Genomic DNA, 22,046 nt, shown 5'->3' with positions numbered 1-22,046 from the left:
TTTTACAATTACATTACGGTATCCTTCATTACAGTAATCCTTCTCTGATTGGCTGATAAGCATAGCTAAAAAAATATCCACCAATAAAGCACGTCCGCTCGTCAATTATGATGGGTTCTCATGACTTTACCGTTCTCATGCCATCTTTTTTTTTTTTTTTTTTTTTTTTTTTTTTTTTAGTCAGACTTGTCAAATAATGGCTCAGCATTGTCCTTGTACTTTGTACTAGTTTGGTAGTTTAGTTTTTTTTTTTTTTTTTTTTTTTTTTTAAAGATTAAACTCTTATCTCGTGTTGTTGTTATCACACTGGTCAATGACGCATTTGACCCCGATGCTTGACTGAGCATAGTTATGTTTTTTTGTCTTTTGTGCGTGTGTGTGAGGGTGGGTGATGTTATTCATAGATTCACTTGTGGTCTGTTTAAGGGCATCATTTCTCCTTCCTGATTACCCACTGTGACACAGTAATGCGTTAGCATGACTAATACCAGCAGTAAACTTGTGATTAATGTAGTGATTCATGTGTTTCCCTTTTTATCCATTTTATATGTGACTGTTTTTCTTTTTATCTCAACCAAAAATATGTTTGCGAATGAAAAATATATTAATGCATTTAGGTGACATACTTGTCAATTTCTTTCCCTATTTTAAATCACTTGACCATCACACCACCCTTATCCTTGCTGCACCTGTCAGAAGAATTTACTGTCTATCTGGTCTTTGTGATGGCCATGCTTCTCTGCGCATCACGACAAAATTCAATGAGACGTGTGCATAAATGGGACCGAAGTGTTGTTACGAGGCCTATAAAAATGTACGCATCTGGAAACACAAGCAAAGAACACACAATGTGAAACAGAGATAACCATAGAGGGAAGGTTTTAGTTGAAAGGAGAAAAAAAAAGCAATAAACACTCTTACTTAGAATGCGTTGCATATCATTGAGCACTTCTGCACAACCTTCTGGGATCTTATGATTGAAGTGCTGTCTGACTTTGTGTGTCCTCTGGAAGATGTTTGTTTTACTGCAAACTGACTTTTTTTAAATTAAATGTTAGATGTTGCATTAAGGATATTGTTGTGTTTTTTTTTAACTTTTCTTGTAGGTTAATGACAAAAAAAAAAAAAAACGAAAGCCAATATCTGATTGTTAGGACAAGAAATACGAGAGTATCAATGGCAAACTCCTCAATTGATACAACCTCCACCAGTAGTGCAGAGATATAATGTGTTGATTGTTGAACTGAGCATCAGCTATCGTAAAGCTAGAAATCAGTTGTTTCTTTTTTAAAACACTGAGCGCTCAAATAATTGTTTTCTTTCTACAAAACACCACAAGTGATTAAAAATTTGAATAGCAGTTAATCACATTTTTGTATAGCTAACTCGCAGTTAATTCACTTCCTTTGGAAAAAGAACTTGATTTCTGTCCATTATTTTAGCAAATTTTAACTCGCAATTAACTCACTTTTTTGGGAAAAAGAACTCCTTGATTTCTGTCCATTATTTTATAAAATTTTATTACTCGTGCCGTCAAGCGCTTAAAAGATCAATGCCATGCAGTTCATAGCGATTAATAACATTTTGTTTTCATTGTTTTCTTTTTTTTTTTTAAGTGCAAAAACGATAATACATTTGAAGCTCTAAATGTACACCTGTGGTGTTGCCTGATGTGCTTACCTTAATTTTTTTGGGTACAATCCATAACATTTGTATTTTGTTTTATATACCTTTATTTTACATACGTTAGGAGAGATAGTGAGTATATTGGCAAAAGGATGCTTGATTTCCGTATGCCAGGCAGGAGGTCTAGAGGACGACCAAAGAGGTGGTTTATAGATGTAGGTAAAGAGGACATGAAGGTAGTTGGTGTGAGAGCAGAGGATGCAGAGGACAGGGTTAGTTGGAGTCGACTGATTCGCTGTTGCAATCCCTGAAGGGAAAAGCCGAAAGGAAAAGAAGAAGACCTTAATCAAATATAACATTTGATGTCACTGGTTTAATATTATTTTTGAAATAAAATTCCCCCAAAAGTTGCAAAATGAGATAAAATAAAAAAAATTCACCAAAATGCTTGTTGTCCAAAGCATTTATATACTTCAACTGTGCATTTTAGAGGAAGTTGCACCAGTAAATCCATCTCAGAAAGCCACATCTTATGTTAAAACACCAAAGTTAACGTTTTGCCTGATAACGTGGATTTCTCCCCGAACCCCTGTGTCCTTATGTCCGAAAATGGTGAGCTACACCGCGCCGGAAGATAACGTGGTGCTAAAAAAATGTCCACGTTTTTTCATTCCACAAGTTCATTCACAGTTTATCTGCACATTGCAGCTCACTAAATGACAATAAATGTCAGAATCCGGCTCAGAGTGCCACATTTTGGGCTAAAAAAAAGTAGAGATGTCCCAATCCGATATTTGGATCGGATCTGATGCCGATATGGGCATAAAAAATGCACATCGGTTTCGGATCGGCCAACACGGAAAAATTCCAATCCAGACTTCCAATCCAGTTTTTTTTTTTTTTTTCAAAGTCCGGTCCGGGTTTTTCGGCGCACTGATTTACATAATCCATTCCAGCTTTTGCTTCGGTTTCCCTAAAATCCGGTCCGCATTTTACGGCACACCTTCAACACACTACATATACATTACCGTTTCCCAATTTACCGAGAGACTTTATTGGTAAAATGTCAGCTGTGTGGGATCATTTCACCTTAAAGGACGACAAAGACGAAGAGGCTGAGTGCAACATATGCCACAATGAAGTCAAGCGTGGTAGTAAAGCTGTAAGACGTTTTAATACAACCAACCTAATCAAGCCTTTAGCGAAATACCACCATAAACAATATAAGAAGTATGTTAAGAAAACCGAAGACAAAAAGAAAGGTCCTACGCAACTAACACTGGCAGAAACTTTTGCTATGCATGACAAACTGGCACTCGACAGTCCCAAAGCCCAGGGAATAACAAGAGTCATTGCCGAAGAATTCATTCTGGATGACGAGCCATTATCTCTCGTGAGTAAAGACGCACCATCCAACACTTAGAACCACGGTACAACATGCCCAGCCATCATTACATCCTTGAGCGATTCGGCCGTGGAAGATTCGAGAACGATTCACAAACATCCAAATTCCAATTATTGAAATATGTCAAGTAAAGCGGAACTAATACACGGGTCTACACACGGTCTTCGGGACGCAATGTGAAACGGACCACATTGCGTCCCGAAAGTAGACATCATTCTTGTCATATTTAATCGCGCGTTTAAAAAATTGATGGCGTCAAAGGAGTTTTGCGTTAACTCCGTTAATAACGCATTATCTGACAGCACTACTTTAAAGTAGGGCTGTCAAACTATTAACATTTTTAATCGATTTAATCACAGCTTAAAAATTTATTAATCGTAAATAATGGCAATTCAAACCATCTCTAAAATATGCCAATTTTTCTGTAAATTATTGTTGGAATGGAAAGATAAGACACAAGACGGATATATACATTTAACATACTGTACACAAGTACTGTATTTGTTTGTTATAACGATAAATCCGCAAGATGGCATTACCATTATTAACATTCTTTCTTTTAAAGGGATCCACGGATAGAAAGACTTGTAGCTCTCAAAAGATAAATGTTAGTACAAGTTATAGTAATTAAAACCCCTCTTAATGTTTTCGTTTTAATAAAATTTGTAAAATTTTCAATCAAAAAAAATAAACTAGTAGCTCGCCATTATTGACGTCGCCGAGCGCTGACGTCACATGGGCTCCCTGCCGTTCTTCCACAGTGTCTTTAACTACGTAAGGTAGTGATTGAAATACACTACAAGGTGTCAATGGCGAGTTTTAAATTACTTAGAAATCAAGTCAATGAGTGTGTTTTGTCCCTCAACTGACGCCGTAGTTCCCTGTTTACTGGTCCATGTATCAATGCCTGTATCCACTTGCCTTTCTCTCCCTCTTAGCTCTCAATGTGCAAAAAAAGGCGTCATTGTAATCTGTTTGAGGCAATGCATAAGCAGGTCATTCCGCGCATGCGTTAAATGTGTCAAATATTTTAACGTGATTAATTTAAAAAAATAATTACCGCCTTTTAACGCAATAAATTTGACAGCACTACTTTTACGATATAATTTTTGGATCAAATCACAGCCAGTATATCTTCTGGGTAGATACTGTACATATCGAATCAGCCTCATACCAAAGATTCCAAACCCTACTTTCTTGAATAGATGATGCTTGCCGTTTAATTTCTGGAGTTAATCAGGTCCTTTATTTGATGCAGGATTTTATTTGGTTTGTTTTTGTTTTCACATGCCAATGTGGTTCAATGATTGTACAATGTCCCTAGAGTCAGATTAATCCCCAAAATTTCCACCACATTCTCTCACTGCTCTAATATTGACTTTTGAATTAGACTGACAGATTGTCTTGCATTTTAGAATATATTTATTTGAAGTAATGCCATGTGCTTTGATTTTTAATCAGAGAAGACACTGTGAGATTAGTGTTTCGCAATGACTTTTTCACCTTTGGTGTGCATTGTGACTAAATTTGATGCAGACTCGATAGCATTTTGAACAAAAGAAAGATGGTTGAAAAAATGTGTTATGTTTAGTATTATAGAAAAAAACTTAGTTCCAGCTCACAGCGGGCAACTTTGTTTCAAGACAAAAAAGGAACCTTGTGGCTTGTCAGACACTTTTGGAAAGCACAGCTTCTAATTCTTTTTTTTTTTTTTTTTAATTTTAGCTTTGGACTGACATTTCATGATGAGAACATGTTATTTCACTACATCATAGATAATATAAAAAGAATTCTGAACAGAGAGCTGTCATCAATTCTAAAGTTGCCCTTTTTTCTGCCCATCTTTTCTCATGTAGGCCACTCACTTTCCAAAGCAAATGCATCATTGAGAGAAGTGCATTGTAACATTTATGACCTGTAATAACAGTCACTGCTTTTTGCCTCCTGAGTGGATTGAACTTTTTCTCTAGTGGAACTCCAGTATCTGACTGGATGCATGACTGACCGACCGCAGTGAGCTGGCGCTGTCTTTTATTACAGCGCTCCTCATTCAGCTGAAGTACTTTGACATTTAACTCTGCAAATGGACGAAAGAGTCTGCTTATCTGATTGGGTCTCTGTCATTTACAGTAGTGGTTTATATCAACTGTAAATCTTCTATTGGATCCTTGCAGCTTCTGTAATGTACCGTCATTCACCGCCTCCCTTTAACGCCGCACGCTGAACATTTTTCTAGTTGTTTCAAAACCGGGTGGGGTTGTGTACACCCAACACTCACGTCTCCCCTCCATGTTCTGATGAAAGAATTCAAGTCATTTAATTCACACTACAAGTTGTCAAGATTGCACAAGATTCTCCTATCACTCGTTGGGCACGCATTAGTGTCTGTGTTGACTTCAGCATCGTTTACATTTTCTCAACTGACCTGCCTTGATAACAAACAGAAACGAATACATTAAAAAAGTCAGCTTCCTCTGTATTTTCTACAAGCTAAAACTCTTTAGAAATAATATTTAAAAGTACCGTAGTCATCTGCTAAATGTGCATTTTCCCATAGTGAAGGTAAACAAAATTAGAATTATTATTTTTCTAAAGGGTTAGAAATCCAAACCCATCCAAACCCAGACGAACCTAACAAATATCCAATTGCTGTCTGATGAGGCACACCTTAATTATCATTAATTACAATTCATTTGCTCTTATCTTGTCTATGATAATAATTAATCACAAACTCTCTTGCTGTTTCTTTAGCAATGCTTCGTCTTGCATTGGTTTATCTTCTCTAGATGTGATGTCTTTGAGTCATTAAATCAATCTGAGGTGCTGGTGTGCTTTATTCAAGCTTAGCCATATGAGGAGTTGCTTCCAAGCAGACTTTATAGTGCCTGAGTGATCCATAGTCGCTTTTTTATCTTTCTTTATCTTCATAGCGTATGTGAAAATTCAGTCATTTATTAAACTATTTGGTGCCCACCAAAGTGCAGGTTTGTTCATATCATACAATGTTCTTCCTCTTGTATAATGAATGTACAGTATTTGGTTAGTTAATTGAGGCACGGATTTCAAGATAGGTTAAGCGTAAAGTGTGATTATGGGTAAAGTCAGATCAATTTAGGCATCAAATTTTGAGTAAACACTGGTAAGATTTTAGACTATTTTTGATGAGTGCAGCCTCGTTATCAATCAAAAATGCTAATTACCAATTTTAATATATTACATTCATCACCACGTGCACCTTGTGAAAGCATCGTGAGACACACATTCAGTAGTACTGTATGTGCCTGAGGAGCTGCCATCCTTATGATGAAAATTCTTTGAACACACAATACATGAAATTTAATGCCCTTCAAGTGTAACCTGCACAAAGAACAATGATGTTGGTTAGGTCATGGAAGCAGAAAAACTATTAGTACAACTGATATTCATCATGGTAGAAAGGGGAGAAGTTGATATGAGGACACTTTTGTCTGTATGTTCTGACCCAGACTCAGAAAAATAATTTCTAAATCAGGGCCCAGAGCCAGCTGGCCTTCAGTGAATGTCAAGCTGACATGCTTTATCTTTTCACACCTCCCATTTTCTGTTCACACTTTTGTTGTTGTTACAAGGTCACTGCTAGAGGCGTGTGTAGTGTATTATGTGTTGGATCGGTAACAGACAGAGGTTACCTGGACAGAGCGGGACTGGAGTCCATTTACCGACCTAAATTGATACCAACATTTTGGGGGAAACATTGCTATACTGCCGAAAAATTCTGTTATGACGTTGCACAAAAAATATGTTCATTGTGTATCGAAGGATGAAATTTGTTTTTTTTTACACTTATATTACAAAGAGCAGCCTGAACTATGGGTGAAAAATAAAAAAAAGTTATGCAAAACAAACAAACATTCTCCTTTTTAAACTATTTTTTTTCTATTAATAACAGTAGTTAACCTAGACATACAGACAGACAGACAGAAATGCAGAAACAAAAACAGATTGACATGTACGCAATGTAAACAAGAAATCAAACTGGTGAATTCATGAACTCCTTTGAACCCGTGCCTGTATTTCCTATTTTGAAAGAAAATATTTAACAACCTGGAAAAATTCAAGGTCATGCAGTATCCTGGAATAGTTTTTGTTTCACCTTTGACTTTTCATTGGACTTGATTACATAATGCATTTACCATTTCCTGTACTTCCCAACCACACAATAGAAGCACAACACAAATTAGGGTTTGATAGTCCAGTCAGAACTGTTGCTGGCTGAAATAATTGTTTCCAAGCAATGAACCACTTGTTAGAAATTGTTTTGTTTTGTTTTTATTTTTCTTGTATTTACAATAAGCTTAAGCTTGCCTACTATTTCCCTGGGACAAATGCTCTGTATTTTTCAAAATCTGCATTCATTTTTTGTGCAGTAAATTGTTATTATTTATCCATCTTTGTCTCAAAAAATTGATTTCTTATGCAACCGATAAAAATTACCATCCGGGACCAATTGCAACTCAAATCACTTAAGTCAGAAGCTTTAATACCACAATAAGAAAACGGTGGCAAAAACAAAAATCTGAAGTCATTCTTATCCTCCAATATTTTGGATGAGGTAAAAGGAAATAAAGCCTACACTGCATGGCATTATATTCTCACCTGAGGCTCCACACATGCTTTTTCATGCTCTAATGGTTTCTACCAGTGTGATAGATTGAGCTCAGCAAGCGACCCCTGCCCTCAACCACCTGCTTCCTACATGGAGATGCACTCCACTGCTTCTGTTTGCCAGAGCAAGATGAGCCGCATAATGGAAACTCATAAATGGAAAAACAAAAGTGGGCTTTCCTAGCACAGAACAGACATTGAAGGGATGGGAGTCTCTTTCCAATGAGTTCATTCTGAATTATTTCCTCTGGCAGCAGATAGAACAGCTCTTTGGAACTTTGGCTGTCACAGGTCTGCAGCAAGTACAATCATTGCAATGGAAAGTGACTTGAGCTTGAGCCAGTGAACTCAACTGTGCCAGTTCAAAGAAAGGATAAAAATAGAAGACAAAAGAATGAAATCTTTAAAAGAAAAAAATGCAAGGGTAGAAATCATTTGCATTGTTGCAGTTATGGTCTTTTTATAGCCAGCCTCTCTGAGAATCAATAGCATTTCTTAGATCATCTCATCAATCACAAAATGGTACATCCTGTAGCACACTAAATATTTTCAGTGTGGAGCCTCTCTGTTTTGTGCCTCTTTGTGGACACACCTTTGGGGGTGATCTCCATTGTTAAAGGCTTCAATATGGTGCTAAATCAAGGCCAAAAGTATTATAATCTGGAAAAAAGAACGGATTAAAACTGTTTATTTTTTTCAATTACAAAGTTGATATTTTCAGATTCAACTATTAACTGTTTGGTTTCGGTTATCTGATTTTCAACTTCAGATTTTTTTATTCACTCTCAGAATTTATTTTTTCAGTTTCAGTTTTTTTTTTCCAGTATCTTTTTTTCACATTCAAATCTTTTTTTCGCTTTCGTATCTTTTTTTTTTTTTTTTTCCAGTTTCAAAACTTTTGGCCGCGTTTTAACGCGGGGCAGTGTGGCAGCCTATCAAAGCAACCCCGGATGATGCTGCCTTCAGGAAACGTGGGTACTTTGATTGATTAGAATGCCACACTCTCTCCACTTTTACGAGAAGGGTCTGACTGCAGCTGGAGCCACGCTACAAACCACGCCTCCTAAAAACTACGCCCTGCCAAACCGCGATAGCTAGGTTGTAACCTTTGCTATATTTGGAAATTTAACCGTTAAAGTTTTTAAAATTGCTCCCGTTATTGGATTATTTCCCTTCTGTCTACTTTCGACATGTGAAAGTTTTAAAACTTTCATCATTTAACCCGTTGGTGTTATTTGTCCAAATGCTGGCTGGTTTTAGTTTTTTTCCGTGTTTCATCAAAGAAAAAGCATTGGAAATTTTACACTAGGGAGCCAATATTTCCCCAGGATAGTAAAAACATGTAAAGATCAAAATGGCACCATGCTGCAATTTCTAACTTATTGCAAACAGGTTGGGGAGATTCGCACTAAATTCTTTTAATAATGCCATGTTCTGGCCATTGACTCCCATTATAAATAATAATTTTTGATATGCTGTAAACCTGATGTGTTATAATGCATTTTCCGTGATTACTAATTCAATCGCTTCTTTGGTGAGTCAAAAACATGGAAATAGAGGAATTTGTGTGCTGAGAGACTTAACACCCAAAAGTCAATAGGGGGCGCCAAAGGCCAAAACATGAATTTGCTTGCAAAGAAATTCTGTTGTTATGACTTATGGACTTATTTGGGCCTCTAACTATGTCATATGAAATATTCAAATTAGACTTTCATTACTTTTTACTATAGGGCTGTCAAAATTATCGCGTTAATGGGCGGTAATTAATTTTTTTAATTAATCACGTTAAAATATTTGATGCAATTAACACACATGCCCCGCTCAAACAGATTAAAACGACAGCACAGTGCAATGCCAAATTGTTACTTGTGTTTTTTGGAGTTTTTTCGCCCTCTGCTGGCGCTTGGGTGCGACTGATTTTATAGGCTTCAGCACCCATGAGCATTGTGTAATTATTGACATCAACAATGGCGGGCTACTAGTTTATTTTTTGATTGAAAATTTTACAAATTTTATTAAAACGAAAACATTTAGAGGGGTTTTAATATAAAATTTCTATAACTTGTACTAACATTTATCTTTTAAGAACTACAAGTCTTTCTATCCATGGATCGCTTTAACAGAATGTTAATAATGTCAATGCCATCTTGTTGATTTATTGTTATAATAAACAAATATAGTACTTATGTACCGTATGTTGAATTTATATATCCATCTTGTGTCTTCTCTTTCCATTCCAGCAATAATTTACAGAAAAATATGGCATATTTTATAGATGGTTTGAATTGCAATTAATTACGATTAGTTACGATTAATTTTTAAGCTGTAATTAACCCGATTAAAAATTTATATACAGCGTATAAAGTATACAGCATAGTTAGTTTTGCTATTAGAATAATACTGCTATTAATGTCCATTGGGGGCATTAAAAACATGAATAAACAAATAAATAAAAACTATATATGTTTAGATAAGTCTGATGCCAATGAACATTTTTGAGTGGTTGAAAGTGAAAAAAAATATTCATAAATGACTTAGTTATCACACTTCAAAGGAAAAGCCATACACATCACAAATCACAAGAATTTAGTCAAAATAAAATAACGCACATGGGTAGATAGATTCAAATAAAAATTTTGCCGATTTAGGAGTATTTTAGATAAAATATTACTCACCTTAGGTTCGCGACAACAGAGCCTTCATGAGAAGTCTACTGCTTTAAGATGGCGGCTGTTTACTAACGCAGGCGAGTCTGTCATTTCGCATCTGGTTCTATATACATGTGATATCAATGAGGCGCATCAGACGCTACCACTGTAGCATCATGTGGGTGTCCCTACAACTAGCACGAACAAATGGCGCCACTTGGGGTCCATTTTGCAGTAATATCCAAAAAATGATAGTAGCACAAATGAAAAATATTACAGCACAAACTAGCAAAAAGATGTTACACTGCGTTCGCGTTTTCTTTTGGATTTCAGACACATCGTTCCTTTTGGTAAAAGTCAACGAACAACCTGGCATATTTTTCCATTTTTATCCATCAAAACTGACCAAGAGTCATCTAGAATGAGTTAAAAAAGACAAAGCCTCCCCTCTTCTTAGCATTACTTTGACTAGAGGTATCAAGCAAATTAAGTGGAGAGAGAGTGGAGTCATGATATTCATCAAAGTACCCACGTTACCTGAAGGCAACATCATTTGGGGTTGCTATGATAGGCTATCTCACAAGTCAACACGCCTCTCGTCGAGGCTGCCCCCCCACGTTAAAACACGGCCAAAAGTTTTGAAATTGAAAAAAATACAAAGATCTCAAAGCGAAAAACAAGATATGAAAGTGAAAAAAAGATTTGACTGAAAAAAAAATTGAAACTGAAAAAATAAGATCTGAAAACAAAAATATAATCTGAAGGTGAAAATTAGATAAACGAAACCAAAAAGTTAATATTTGAACCTAAAAACATCAACTTTCTAACTGAAAAAAATAAAATGTTTTTTTTTTTTTTTTTTTGGTTTTGAAAGGTTCAAGAAAAAAACATTCGTTTCAATTTAATTTTTTTTCAATGGTTTCTTTTTTTTCAGATTACAATCCTTTTGGCCTTGATTTGGCACCAAACTTCGACAAATAAGTACATGTCCAATGGCCTCTTTTATAACTTTGTGGATTTCGAAGACCATGAAAAGTAAATTTACAACTCAAACTATAAGTTTGGGTCAGGCTGTATAATATCTGAATAATGTTTTGGTTAGAATTATTCATTTTGTTTTATGTGATTATCTAAGTCTTCTGTGGGAGACCCATTCAGCGATATGTTGTATTCAACTCATGTTTTGAATATACTTGTTATGCCTGATTTATAGCACTCTTGTAAACTGTTTCATTCACTAAAAATATTGACAAACACAATAGAAACAAGCAAGGGATCGTGATCTGTAAATTTCCATTAAGATTTTTGTGATTGACATGTTGATTGAATTATGAGGATTTTGAATAGTAACAGTTGTCTCTACTAAATATAAGAAAGACAAAAGAATAATGAGCTATCCTAATATTGAATTTATTGCTTTACTGTTTATCATTCAGGCTGGTGAAGGCTTCAGCAGCTGAGCACAGCTACCTCATTAAATTGGTGTTGTGCTGCAGTGCTGGAGTAGCATGGCCAAAATTCCCTTTGTCAATAATGTTGGAAAAGACCTCTGCCCTTTTCAGCGGTGGTCTTATCAGCATTTTTGATTCTTGCTGCAAAATAAAGAAAAGCAGACACTCTATGTGCCAAGGAAATATATCTGCGATACAATGCTACAAATATTCCCGAGGGTGCAAAGCTCTTATGATATAATAAAAATGTGTTATGTAGCTATATTATATTGTAATGGCGTTTGGTTTGTTTGATATATTATATTGTAATGGCGTTTGGTTTGTTTTTGTTGTTGCTGTTGTTTCTGCTTTTGTTGAACAGTCACTTTGCTTTGTGCTCTATTTGATGCAATTGTTGGGACATTATGTTTAACAAATAAAAAAAAGGATCCAATGATTTGCAAAACATGTTCAACGTGTTTCATTGATTACACTACAAAGACATGATATTAAGAGTTCAAACTGATAAACTGTTCTGTTTTTAACAAATAATCATTAACTGCAACACATTCCAAAAGAGTTGGAACAGGTGGCAAAAAAGACTAAAGGCAAAATTACACCGGATGCGTGTGCGGTTTTGGATCCGCTCCACTCCATGTTGATTGCGTGCACTGCAGTACATCAAAAATGGAACAAAACATACCGGCTCCGCACAACCGCGGTCTGGCAGCTCAGTCACCGCCGTGAGCTCTCGTGTAATCGCGTGCGATAATGTGGCATTAAAAACAACAACAAACAAACGAGTGTCTTTACTCACCAGTGAAGCAGAGAGAGAGGTGGACTTGATTTGACTGAACATTTTTTCCTGAATTTTTTTTTTTTGCTTTTACCATGGGTAAGTATCCTAGTATGACATAAATTATCTTAATACATTTACTGATTCCACAGGATTTGCTAGAATGTTGTTTCCAGTACTATACTGAAAGCCTACTGTTTACCTACTCTTTGTTTGTTGTTGTTTTCTAAGATAGATTATACAAATATAAGTATAAATATATCAAAGTATAAAGTTATGATGTAAAACAAAGCTCCTAATGTTAACAGTACAGGCAATGTTTGAATTTTTTTTTCTTCTTACATCTTAATAATATACTAAGATCTTTCATCGTCCATCGCTGGTGTTTAAATTGTGAATAAGCACCTGGCCTGTTGACTCCATGCCTAGCTCCGCCCATTTTGAGGGATGCGTCTCCGGCAAAAGTAGAAGATAGCCCAAACCATCCAGCGGGCTCTGGCAAGGCGAACTTGTCTGCAGAGAATGCGCAGCTCATATGTAGCCGGTATAATTTGAACAATATGATGGAATTGAAACGGATTGGCTCCGCTGCTATATCTTGGTGGATCCGCACGCATCTGGTGTAATTTGGCCTTAAGTCAAGGAATTTTTGTCAAATACCTGTTCGAAACATCCCCCAGTTGAACCGGGTGATTGGCAACAGTTGGGAGCTGTGATTGATGATAAAATAAGTTTCCCTGAATTCACATTCACAAGCTAAGATGGGGTGAGGTTCACTTCTTTGTGAACAATTGCGTGGGAAAAAAAAAGGTAAAATATCTTAACGGCGATGTTCCTTAATGTATAATTGCTAGGTACCTTGCAAAAAGGTTGCAAGGACCCTAGATCATATCATCATCTATAATTTCAAAAAGGTTCAGAGAATCTGTAGAAATCACTGCAGGTAAGCTGCAAGTCCCAAAAGTCATAGTGGATGGCCATGATTGTCTGGCCCTTAATCGGCACTGCAAAAGAGGAAAGCTATTGTAAAGAAAATCACAGAATGATCTCAGCAATACCATACTTCCAGAAACAATTGCCTTTGAACTAGGGGTGGGCGATATGGCCTTAAACATGTATCACGATAAATGGAGCAGATTTATCTCGATAACGATAAATGACGATAAAGTCGTCCAAGCGGACTGTTATATAATTTGAAAATCTGAATCAATGCATGAAATACAGATTAACAGTTTCTTGTTGATTTAGTTACCAGCATTCAATTTGATATATTTAACAAATGTACATGCAGTCTAGACATTAGGTTTATACAAATGAATTGTAAACAATAAGAATTCAAGTATGAGCATTTATAACAGAGTGTATGGCTTGAACAATGTACATTGTCAAAATCGATATGCCTGTGCAAACATGTCATTGTAACACAAATGACTTGCAGCTCGAACAGTACACTTCAAAAAGACAATTTATTGTTAATGGCTGCTGTGACATAATTATTCAATACAAGTGTTTACTTTATGGTTTCAGGGTCTCCCCCCCCCCCCCCACAGTGCATTTTTTAATAAATGCACACATACATGAACCCCCAAACAGACAGACAGACACACACACATTAAAGCTATATTGATCTTCTGCAAATGAAACACTTAAGATTTTATGATAGCAATAATGACACAGAATTAAACACATACAGAAAAATAGCTGGGGCCATTTGTGCTTTATGCTGAATGCTTTACCATCACAAAAGCTATCAGAGAAATCACACACAGTCAGATACAAAATAACGCGACATAGTAATTGCTAGATGCAGTCCATGCCCAATCCACTCATTAAATTCAGCCGTTTCGACAAGGTTAGAGCCGCTATCCGACTCCATCACGTTCATTTGTCGCGTTAGCCGCTAGCGGCCGCTAGCGTTAGCGGCTAGCGTTAGCCTGTGGCCTGGCTACCGGTAGAAAGCACTGAAAGCACCATCTCCGGAAATTGTGAGAACAAGGGAGGACAGCTGGTGAAAGCCCGTCTGGATGCCACCAAGAGTCTATTAAATGTCGGGTGAAAGTTTGGCGAACCTCCCTTAAGCCACACTCCATCACGTTTTGCTTGTAGCATTAGCTGCTAGCGTTAGCTTACCGGGCTTCTGTTTGATTGGCTTCCTGATGATCACGTGACTCCCTACGTAAGTACATTCACTGCTTTCTTAAAGGGGAATGAGCATAGACGAACAACACAGAGTCAAAGCGGGATGAAAAGACTATTTTCTTGTTTTATTAATTTACCGAATTTACCGACATGGTCAAAATTACGTCGGTCATCGTGAAGAATTTCGGTGACGGTAAATTTTCGGTTTACCGCCCAGCTCTACTTTGAACTCAATCCTCCGTGCCATCTGCCGTAGCCGGATGAAAGCCTACAGTGCAAAGAAGAAGCAATTTCTAAGCAGGACCCAGAAACACAGTTAATTTCTCTGAGCCTGGGGTCATTTAAAATGGAGTGTGGCAAAGTGAAAGCTGTTCTGTGGTCAAGAATTACGATTTAAAGTTCTTTATGGAAAACTGGGATGACACGTCATTTTGACTAAAGAGGACAAAAACATCAAAGTCATTTGGAGTAAATGTGTCCAAAAATGTTTGTCACTCTTAGCTTGTCCTCTTTTTTTTTTTTTTTTTTAAAGGCACATTTCTGGAGAAAACAGCAGGAGCATCGTAATGGGTGTAATTTGACGTCTAGCCTGTAGTTTTCATGTGCATTCACTCATGAAAAATGCGAAAGGACTGTGAGTGATGTCATAGAGACTTTGGGTGGAACAAATCAAGGCTGCAAATCCATTAGAGCGTTTCCACCTTACTGCCTTCATATGACAGCAGGGCTCATATCTACTGCATAAAGCTACCCTCCCACTAAACCACCCATATTATAGAACAATATCACCTCATTTATCATCAAAAACACAATCATAGTAAAGTGTATTAAATGCAAACAAGAAATGACGTTCTTTCTTACAGTTTTATCTGTAGGTCACTCAGTTCCCTTTTTTTTGTCACAGTAAACAATTAGAATGTGTGGACAAGATGGCTGACGTTCCCTCAGTGCTTGTTTCTTTATTGTGCACATTGGATTGATTATCACAGCGGTAAAACAAAACCACACGGTTCATGGAGCAATTTCTCCTCCACAACAGGGAGGGCATTTTAAGGGAAATGCATTTCCTTTTATTAGCATGGCACAAAGTTTTTCTATTTTGTGTAATTAACTTTTGATCTTAAGAAAATAAACATATTTACTTAGCAATGTGTATGAGTCTGATCTATATTTGCTGTGCTGTACCCCGTTTGCAATCAATCACATGTCACCGTGGCCAGGCTTTAAAATAATTTTTCCGCTTGGTTTGGGGCCTTGTGCCAGCGACCATTGTACTGATGTAATGGTGTGATAGAATTATTATTATTCATATTAATATATCTCAAATCTGCAATGAATAACATAACTTGATGTTGACCATATGATGGTCCGTTTCGAGTTCAGTTAATTTCTCCTTCAAGGCCCCACACAGAAGGGAGCCTTCCTAACTGAGAAGGAGTAAGACCAAGTGGAGACATAACAAATCATGGTGCCAGCACATCTGGGAGCTCTTCTTCCAATCTGCAGATTGCATGGTACTCACCAGCCAAACCGGTGTATAAGTAAGTTATCATCTTCTGGTGCGTGGCCAAAGCAACATGGAGACATGTCGCATGACAAAGAGCTCTCCTACCGCAATTTGAAACCTTTCTCATCTCCTTTTTGATCTTCAAATCTGGTTTTGTGTTCTCAATTAACTTCATATTTTGTGCTTTGTGGCCGTCTTTACCATCTTGGATTGAGAACTACAAATTTAAGCACTTTTGTAATTTATGTGTATCCTCTAATGGATTTAAGATGAATCTCATGTGTGTTGTTGGTCATTTTAATCAACAACATTTGGTATGGTGTTACTGAGATACAGTGGTCAACCACAATATGACACAGCAGGGTAATTTTAACTGCAGGATGTACCAACCCCTATAATCTGTCTGCATGGCTTGTCGCGCCACTCAGGGCATGTTCTGGAGGATTTTACATGCCTTCTATAACCTGTAATACAACTGGCCTCATTTTCCAAATGCTTAGTAATGATGTGCAAGCGTGCATGGAAAAAAACATAATGTTGCTAGGAGCATGGCAACGCAGGCTCTCGGAAGCAGAAACACAAACATTGTACATTTATAATCCATGTTTTGGAGCTTAACACTGATGCATTTTGTTTGCTTCTGATTCGAGAAAGTCCTTGATTTAAAATGGAAGATTTATTACGTCTCAGAAATACTTTCAGATGTCAGCCTCTTATCAAAGCTTATTTGCAGCGTTGGTACGGAGGTCTTTTTGGCTCCCACGGGGAAAACTATTAAGTGTCAGATTTTTCTTAATACCTTAAATCAACATCTCAAATTTGCTAATTTGTTCCACAGGCATGAAAATCTCTCACCTTTCGGCGAAATTCGCCGTTTTGAAGTCAAAAAGGGCGACCTACGTGAATTGCGTAGATCCGAGGAGAAATTCTTTTTTGGGGGGGGGGGGAGTCGGGAGGTTTTATTTAATTATTATTATTATCATCATGTGATTAACTTAGTACGTAAACTGAGCACTTAAGAACACAGTCAGCAAATCCTTCTAGATGCTTCGCTGACGAGAACCAATCATCGGCCCAAGCTGCGTTCCATGATTCCAAATGCGCGCACTCCTTACGCGTGTACATGGAGTGCTCGGAGAGCCTTCGGTTGCATTGCAAAGCTAAAAAGCAGGCCGTATCCACATCGGGGCAGACCAGAGCGCAGCATACACACTTGCCTGTATTTGCCAGCAGATTGAATTTGGTGAGTAATGGTTTCAATCGTTTTCACGTTTTGCGATATAAAAAAGTTAATGCCATTCGTTGCAGCTTGCGTTGAACACTGCCAGAGGTAGCCAAATCTCCCATGAAAAAAAATAGCTCCCGTTAAATTGGCGTCAAGCTTGTGTATTTAGCGGTAATATAAACGAAGAAACACACTGTTGAGTCAAATTAAGCGGCATTCTCTCGGATGGAGGGGGCGCCTCACATCGCTCCCGTCGTCCGCCGGAGACGCGTTATTTTCGGCTTGGATTTGAGCTGACGGTCGGTGTCGGCACAACAGCGGCCCGACGAGTGGTGGGAATGAGTCCTGCTTCTTAAAGCTTTTCAGAAATACAGGGATCCCTCGTTTTTCGCGGTTAATGGGGACCAGAACTCGCCGCAATAAGTGAAAACCGCGAAGTAGCCCCCCCCCCCCCCCCATTTTTTGTGCGTGTTCAATGCATTTATTCAGATTTTACATTGGAAAAAAGATACATATATATAAGACATGTTTTTTCACTTTTTTCACTAAAGTATCATTTATAAGTGGTTTTCAAGCACTTCAAAATGTAAGAATTATGATAAGTTTTAAACATGTTACTGCCCCACCGAATTATTTTTAAACAAGAATAAAGTAGTTAGAAAATGCTTGGCTTTATTAAAAGCTTCATAGTGAGTCTACTCAAATCCTCTCAGGCTTTGGTAAACGGTGATTGGCACATGTGCAAAGTTTTTCTTTTTATATATATTTTTTTGTTTGAAGCAACTTATTTGATTGAATAATAAAGGCACAAATGTCCTAGCCAAAATGTGGCCCAAACGCAAAACATTACTTAAATGGAAAAATTTGTTTCAATCAAGAAAAATAGTTTTCAAATGCTTTTTTTGTCTCAAATTTATTATTGCAATCAAAAATATTTTTTTTTTTTTTTTTTTCAAAGCTACTTTTTGGGATTAAAAGTATATACTGTATTTTGATTGAAGCAACTTTGTTTTTGATAGAAGTAACTTTGTTTTTTGATTGAATAATAAAAACGCAAATCTAACTCCATCGTTATTGAGTGAGAAAGAAATTAAGAAAGCTTTAGAACTAAAAGCCACCGGGGAGTCTGTTTGTTTTTTTAACTGTTTATATTTCATTAAATAGACATGCGTCGTAGGGAAGGGAGATTGAGGGATAAAAAAAGGAGTTAGATGAGGCTGCTAAAGGCAGTGGATACCTCATCAGCTGGGTGAATAGCAGACCTGGTAAGAACAAGTTTGCAAGGATAGTCGGGTATTAAATCCAATTATAAACACAATTACAATGTTATTTTTCTATAAGATTTTTATGTCATTGCTTTATTAATCATTAGGTGCTAGAGTTGTTAAGTATGGATAATAATGAAATAATAGTTTTAAGAAAACTGTGCTGTTGGTGGCTCAGTGACCATCTGATGTGGTTTGTTCTCAGATGAACAAGTTGAGGAAGGAAGTTTTGATGCAGAGGTTGAAGGAAGAAAAGAGGCAGACTGACTGAGTCACAGCCAGAAAGTGTTGATGACAGTTTTGATTTCTATTCACTGTTGCCCCCTCCCAATTAAAGTATGTCACAGTCGCAGCCAATTATTATCTAAAGCTGGTTAAAATTGAAGTTATGTTGTTTTAAGGTGTATTAAATACTTGTTCATGTGCCCCTTTTGATCTACGAGCACCCACCCCTCCACCGGTCTCTGCATGGCCCTGCTGAAACACAGTGTGGGTCGACAGAGCTCAATATTTTGTTGGGGTGTACAATACAGTGTACTGGAACATATTTCCTCCACACCCTTCTCACCTTTTTAACCCCTGACCCATTTTCATGCCTGGTTCCAGCACTGAATTGTAACTGTTTTTTGTAACTGTTTTCATTACCACAAAGCTGTGGATATGTTTTTTTAACATTTGATGATGGTTGGTCTGTTCCTTTGGAAAAATCATTCAGCCTAGGTTTAATTTCGCAGCGCTAGTTCAGCACATTATTTCGGTTCTGTGCTTTTTGTGTGGTCTTTTGTTGGATGCATTTGTGAGCCAAACAGGCAAAGTCAGCATCTGCCCAAATTTGTCTAAAGCAAAACTAAACTTTTTTTGTATTATTTAGTAGGGTCGTAACGGTACACAAAAATGTCGGTTCGGTACGTACCTCGGTTTTGAGGTCACGGTTCGGTTCATTTTCGGTACAGTAAGAAAACAAAATGCAAAATATAAATGTGCTAGTTGTTTATTTCACACTTTTGTGCTTTCAACAATAGGAACATTAGCCTATACAAAGCTGGAATTCTGCTCAAAAATAGAAAATACAATATTCTGTAATGTAGATATTTTGAAAAACAAAATAAAAATAACTTTGGCTAAGACTTTTTCTTTAAAATAAATATCTGATGTGCAAAATTGAACAGTTGCAACACTGAAGTGAAGAGTTGTTCCATCTATATTCTTTTTAAATTTGAATTCCCCACCCAGAGGGCCAACCATCTTCCATGTTAACATTTAACCGTTACCCACGCTGCTCACTGCACTTCTGAGTGGTGCGACGGCCCTGGCCGTTTAATTGTTATCTTTTTTGAGACTGTCAGTCATCTGATCGCCGCGTCCGCCAGCTGGCTGCCTCCCCTCCCAACGTGGCGTACTCTGATTGACGCCGGACGGGCTGACGACGTCACCGCCGCTGACGGGCCACTGGAACTAGCCGCTGTCTGACATGTATCCATTATGCAGCGCTTTGTTTACATTTGCGGCATTAACGACACTTGCTTTACGGCAGCTAATCCGATACACGGTAATACGGCTCTGGGTAATAAGACTAGGCCGTTGTTTGACCTTGCATACCCGCGTGTGTGTTGTATCGATCAGGGTTTACTTAGCAGATAGGGTTCAAGTGTAGTTTCATTTTGTTAGTTGTTTTGGCCTGGGTTTACGCTGAAGCCAGCTTCTTCCGCATTTTGTATATTTTGTTCAATGCGAGTTCGAATTGTGTGAATAAATTTGTGTCCACTTGCAACTTGTGTGCGTGTCTCGTTTTATGTTACGCCTTTAGCAGCCGTTCGTGGGGCGTAACAGTGGGATTATGGGAAGCATGAGCGGGCATTCCGCGCTTGCGTTAAATGGGTCAAATATTTTAACGTGATTAATTCAAAAAAATTAATTACCGCCCATTAACGCGCTAAATTTGACAGCACTTTACATTTCGTCAGAAACTCGTTCGGTACGCCCCCGTACCGAACCGAGGACCCCGAACCGAAACGGTTCAATACAAATACATGTACCGTTACACCAGTACTTCTCAAATAGTGGGGCGCGCCCCCCTGGGGGGGCGCAGAGCGATGCCAGGGGGGGGCGCATGTGACCTCGGGGAACATGTTTTTTTTTTTTTTTTTTTTGCCGTACTGGAATAAAGTGTACTTGCACATCCACTCAGTAGGTGGCAGTGGCGCTCTCATTTTCAGAGTGCGCGCAGTATTTTTGAACTAAGGAAGAGCACTCAGCACACACAGACAACAGATATGAAAAGCAGTGTGCCACCGCCGTTTTCGAAAGCCGTTTTCCGACCGGACTCACTCACGCAGCGACCCACTGTCTTGTCTGGTTCTCACGTCGCCGCCCGAGAAGTGCCATTTTCGGCTTGGGATCGTCACGACGACCGCCCTCACCTGCGGTTCTACCTCGGCCGCCGTGAATGCGCTTTTTTCGTGCCGTTTGCCTTTTAGCTTTGACTTTTAATACAGTGGGTGTTGATGAAAGACCACTGTTTACTGTGTCTAAAAATAATTATAGTAGACAGCCAGAAGCCAAATCAATTAAGACGTCACTTAAAGACATTAGACCCCAATCTCATTGTTAAGCCGCTTGATTTTTTTCAGTGAAAACGTGCCGAATATTGCCAACAATCGTCCTGCTTTGTCAGTGTTATATCAGTAAGCCAGTGCGCATTGTTAGCATGCTCATTGCAAAATAACTCCACACCATTGCAAAGGAGGTAAATACTGTGAGCAGCAAAAATAAAAACTGTCCTGTCCAAGGACACTTTTTTTTTTCTTTAATTCAGATTTGTTTTTTCGGTCAAATTTTTTGGCACATTGTCCTCATGAGTGAATGTTTCTAATCAATTTTAATTTGTTATTTATTTACTGATTTTATTACATTTTATTTTTCTGTATCAAATGGTCAAAAACAGGCAGAGCCTCACCTGTCATCATGACAAAAAAATAATTATAGCATCAAATTTATATTAATATTTGTCCATTGCTCTTTATTTATGACTCATTTCAAACATTTTTTATAGTCAAAATCGCTGAATTTGCCTATTTCCTGTTCAAATAAAGAAATGAAACGAGAGGTGCGGCAGCAACGAGTAAAGCCTCACCTCTGATTGCGCAATCCTTAACAAACTGGGTTGATACATGGAATTGGAGCGTGCTGGTTGCCGTACATCTGCATGTCGCCATTATAATGTTTCCAGATACGTTTATTTGACCTGATTTTCCTCAGTCTGGCTAATGTCTTTAACCCTTAAAGTTTAATGTTTGTTAGCGACATATTTAGTTTTGCTGATGGGAAATAAAACCGCAGTGAAAAGACACAGGCTGCGGCA

General features: G+C 37.7%; 1 protein-coding gene across 5 annotated transcripts in view; it reads left to right on the top strand.

The window, feature by feature from the left end:
• The window catches only part of tmtc2b (transmembrane O-mannosyltransferase targeting cadherins 2b), a 126,105-nt gene that overhangs the window by 42,013 nt on the left and 62,046 nt on the right, over window positions 1-22,046 (top strand). The window lies entirely within an intron of this gene.

The sequence above is a fragment of the Corythoichthys intestinalis genome, chromosome 5 (genome assembly GCF_030265065.1).
Source record: "Corythoichthys intestinalis isolate RoL2023-P3 chromosome 5, ASM3026506v1, whole genome shotgun sequence".
Lineage (NCBI taxonomy): Eukaryota > Metazoa > Chordata > Actinopteri > Syngnathiformes > Syngnathidae > Corythoichthys > Corythoichthys intestinalis.
This window is presented reverse-complemented; position numbering and strand designations above follow the sequence as displayed.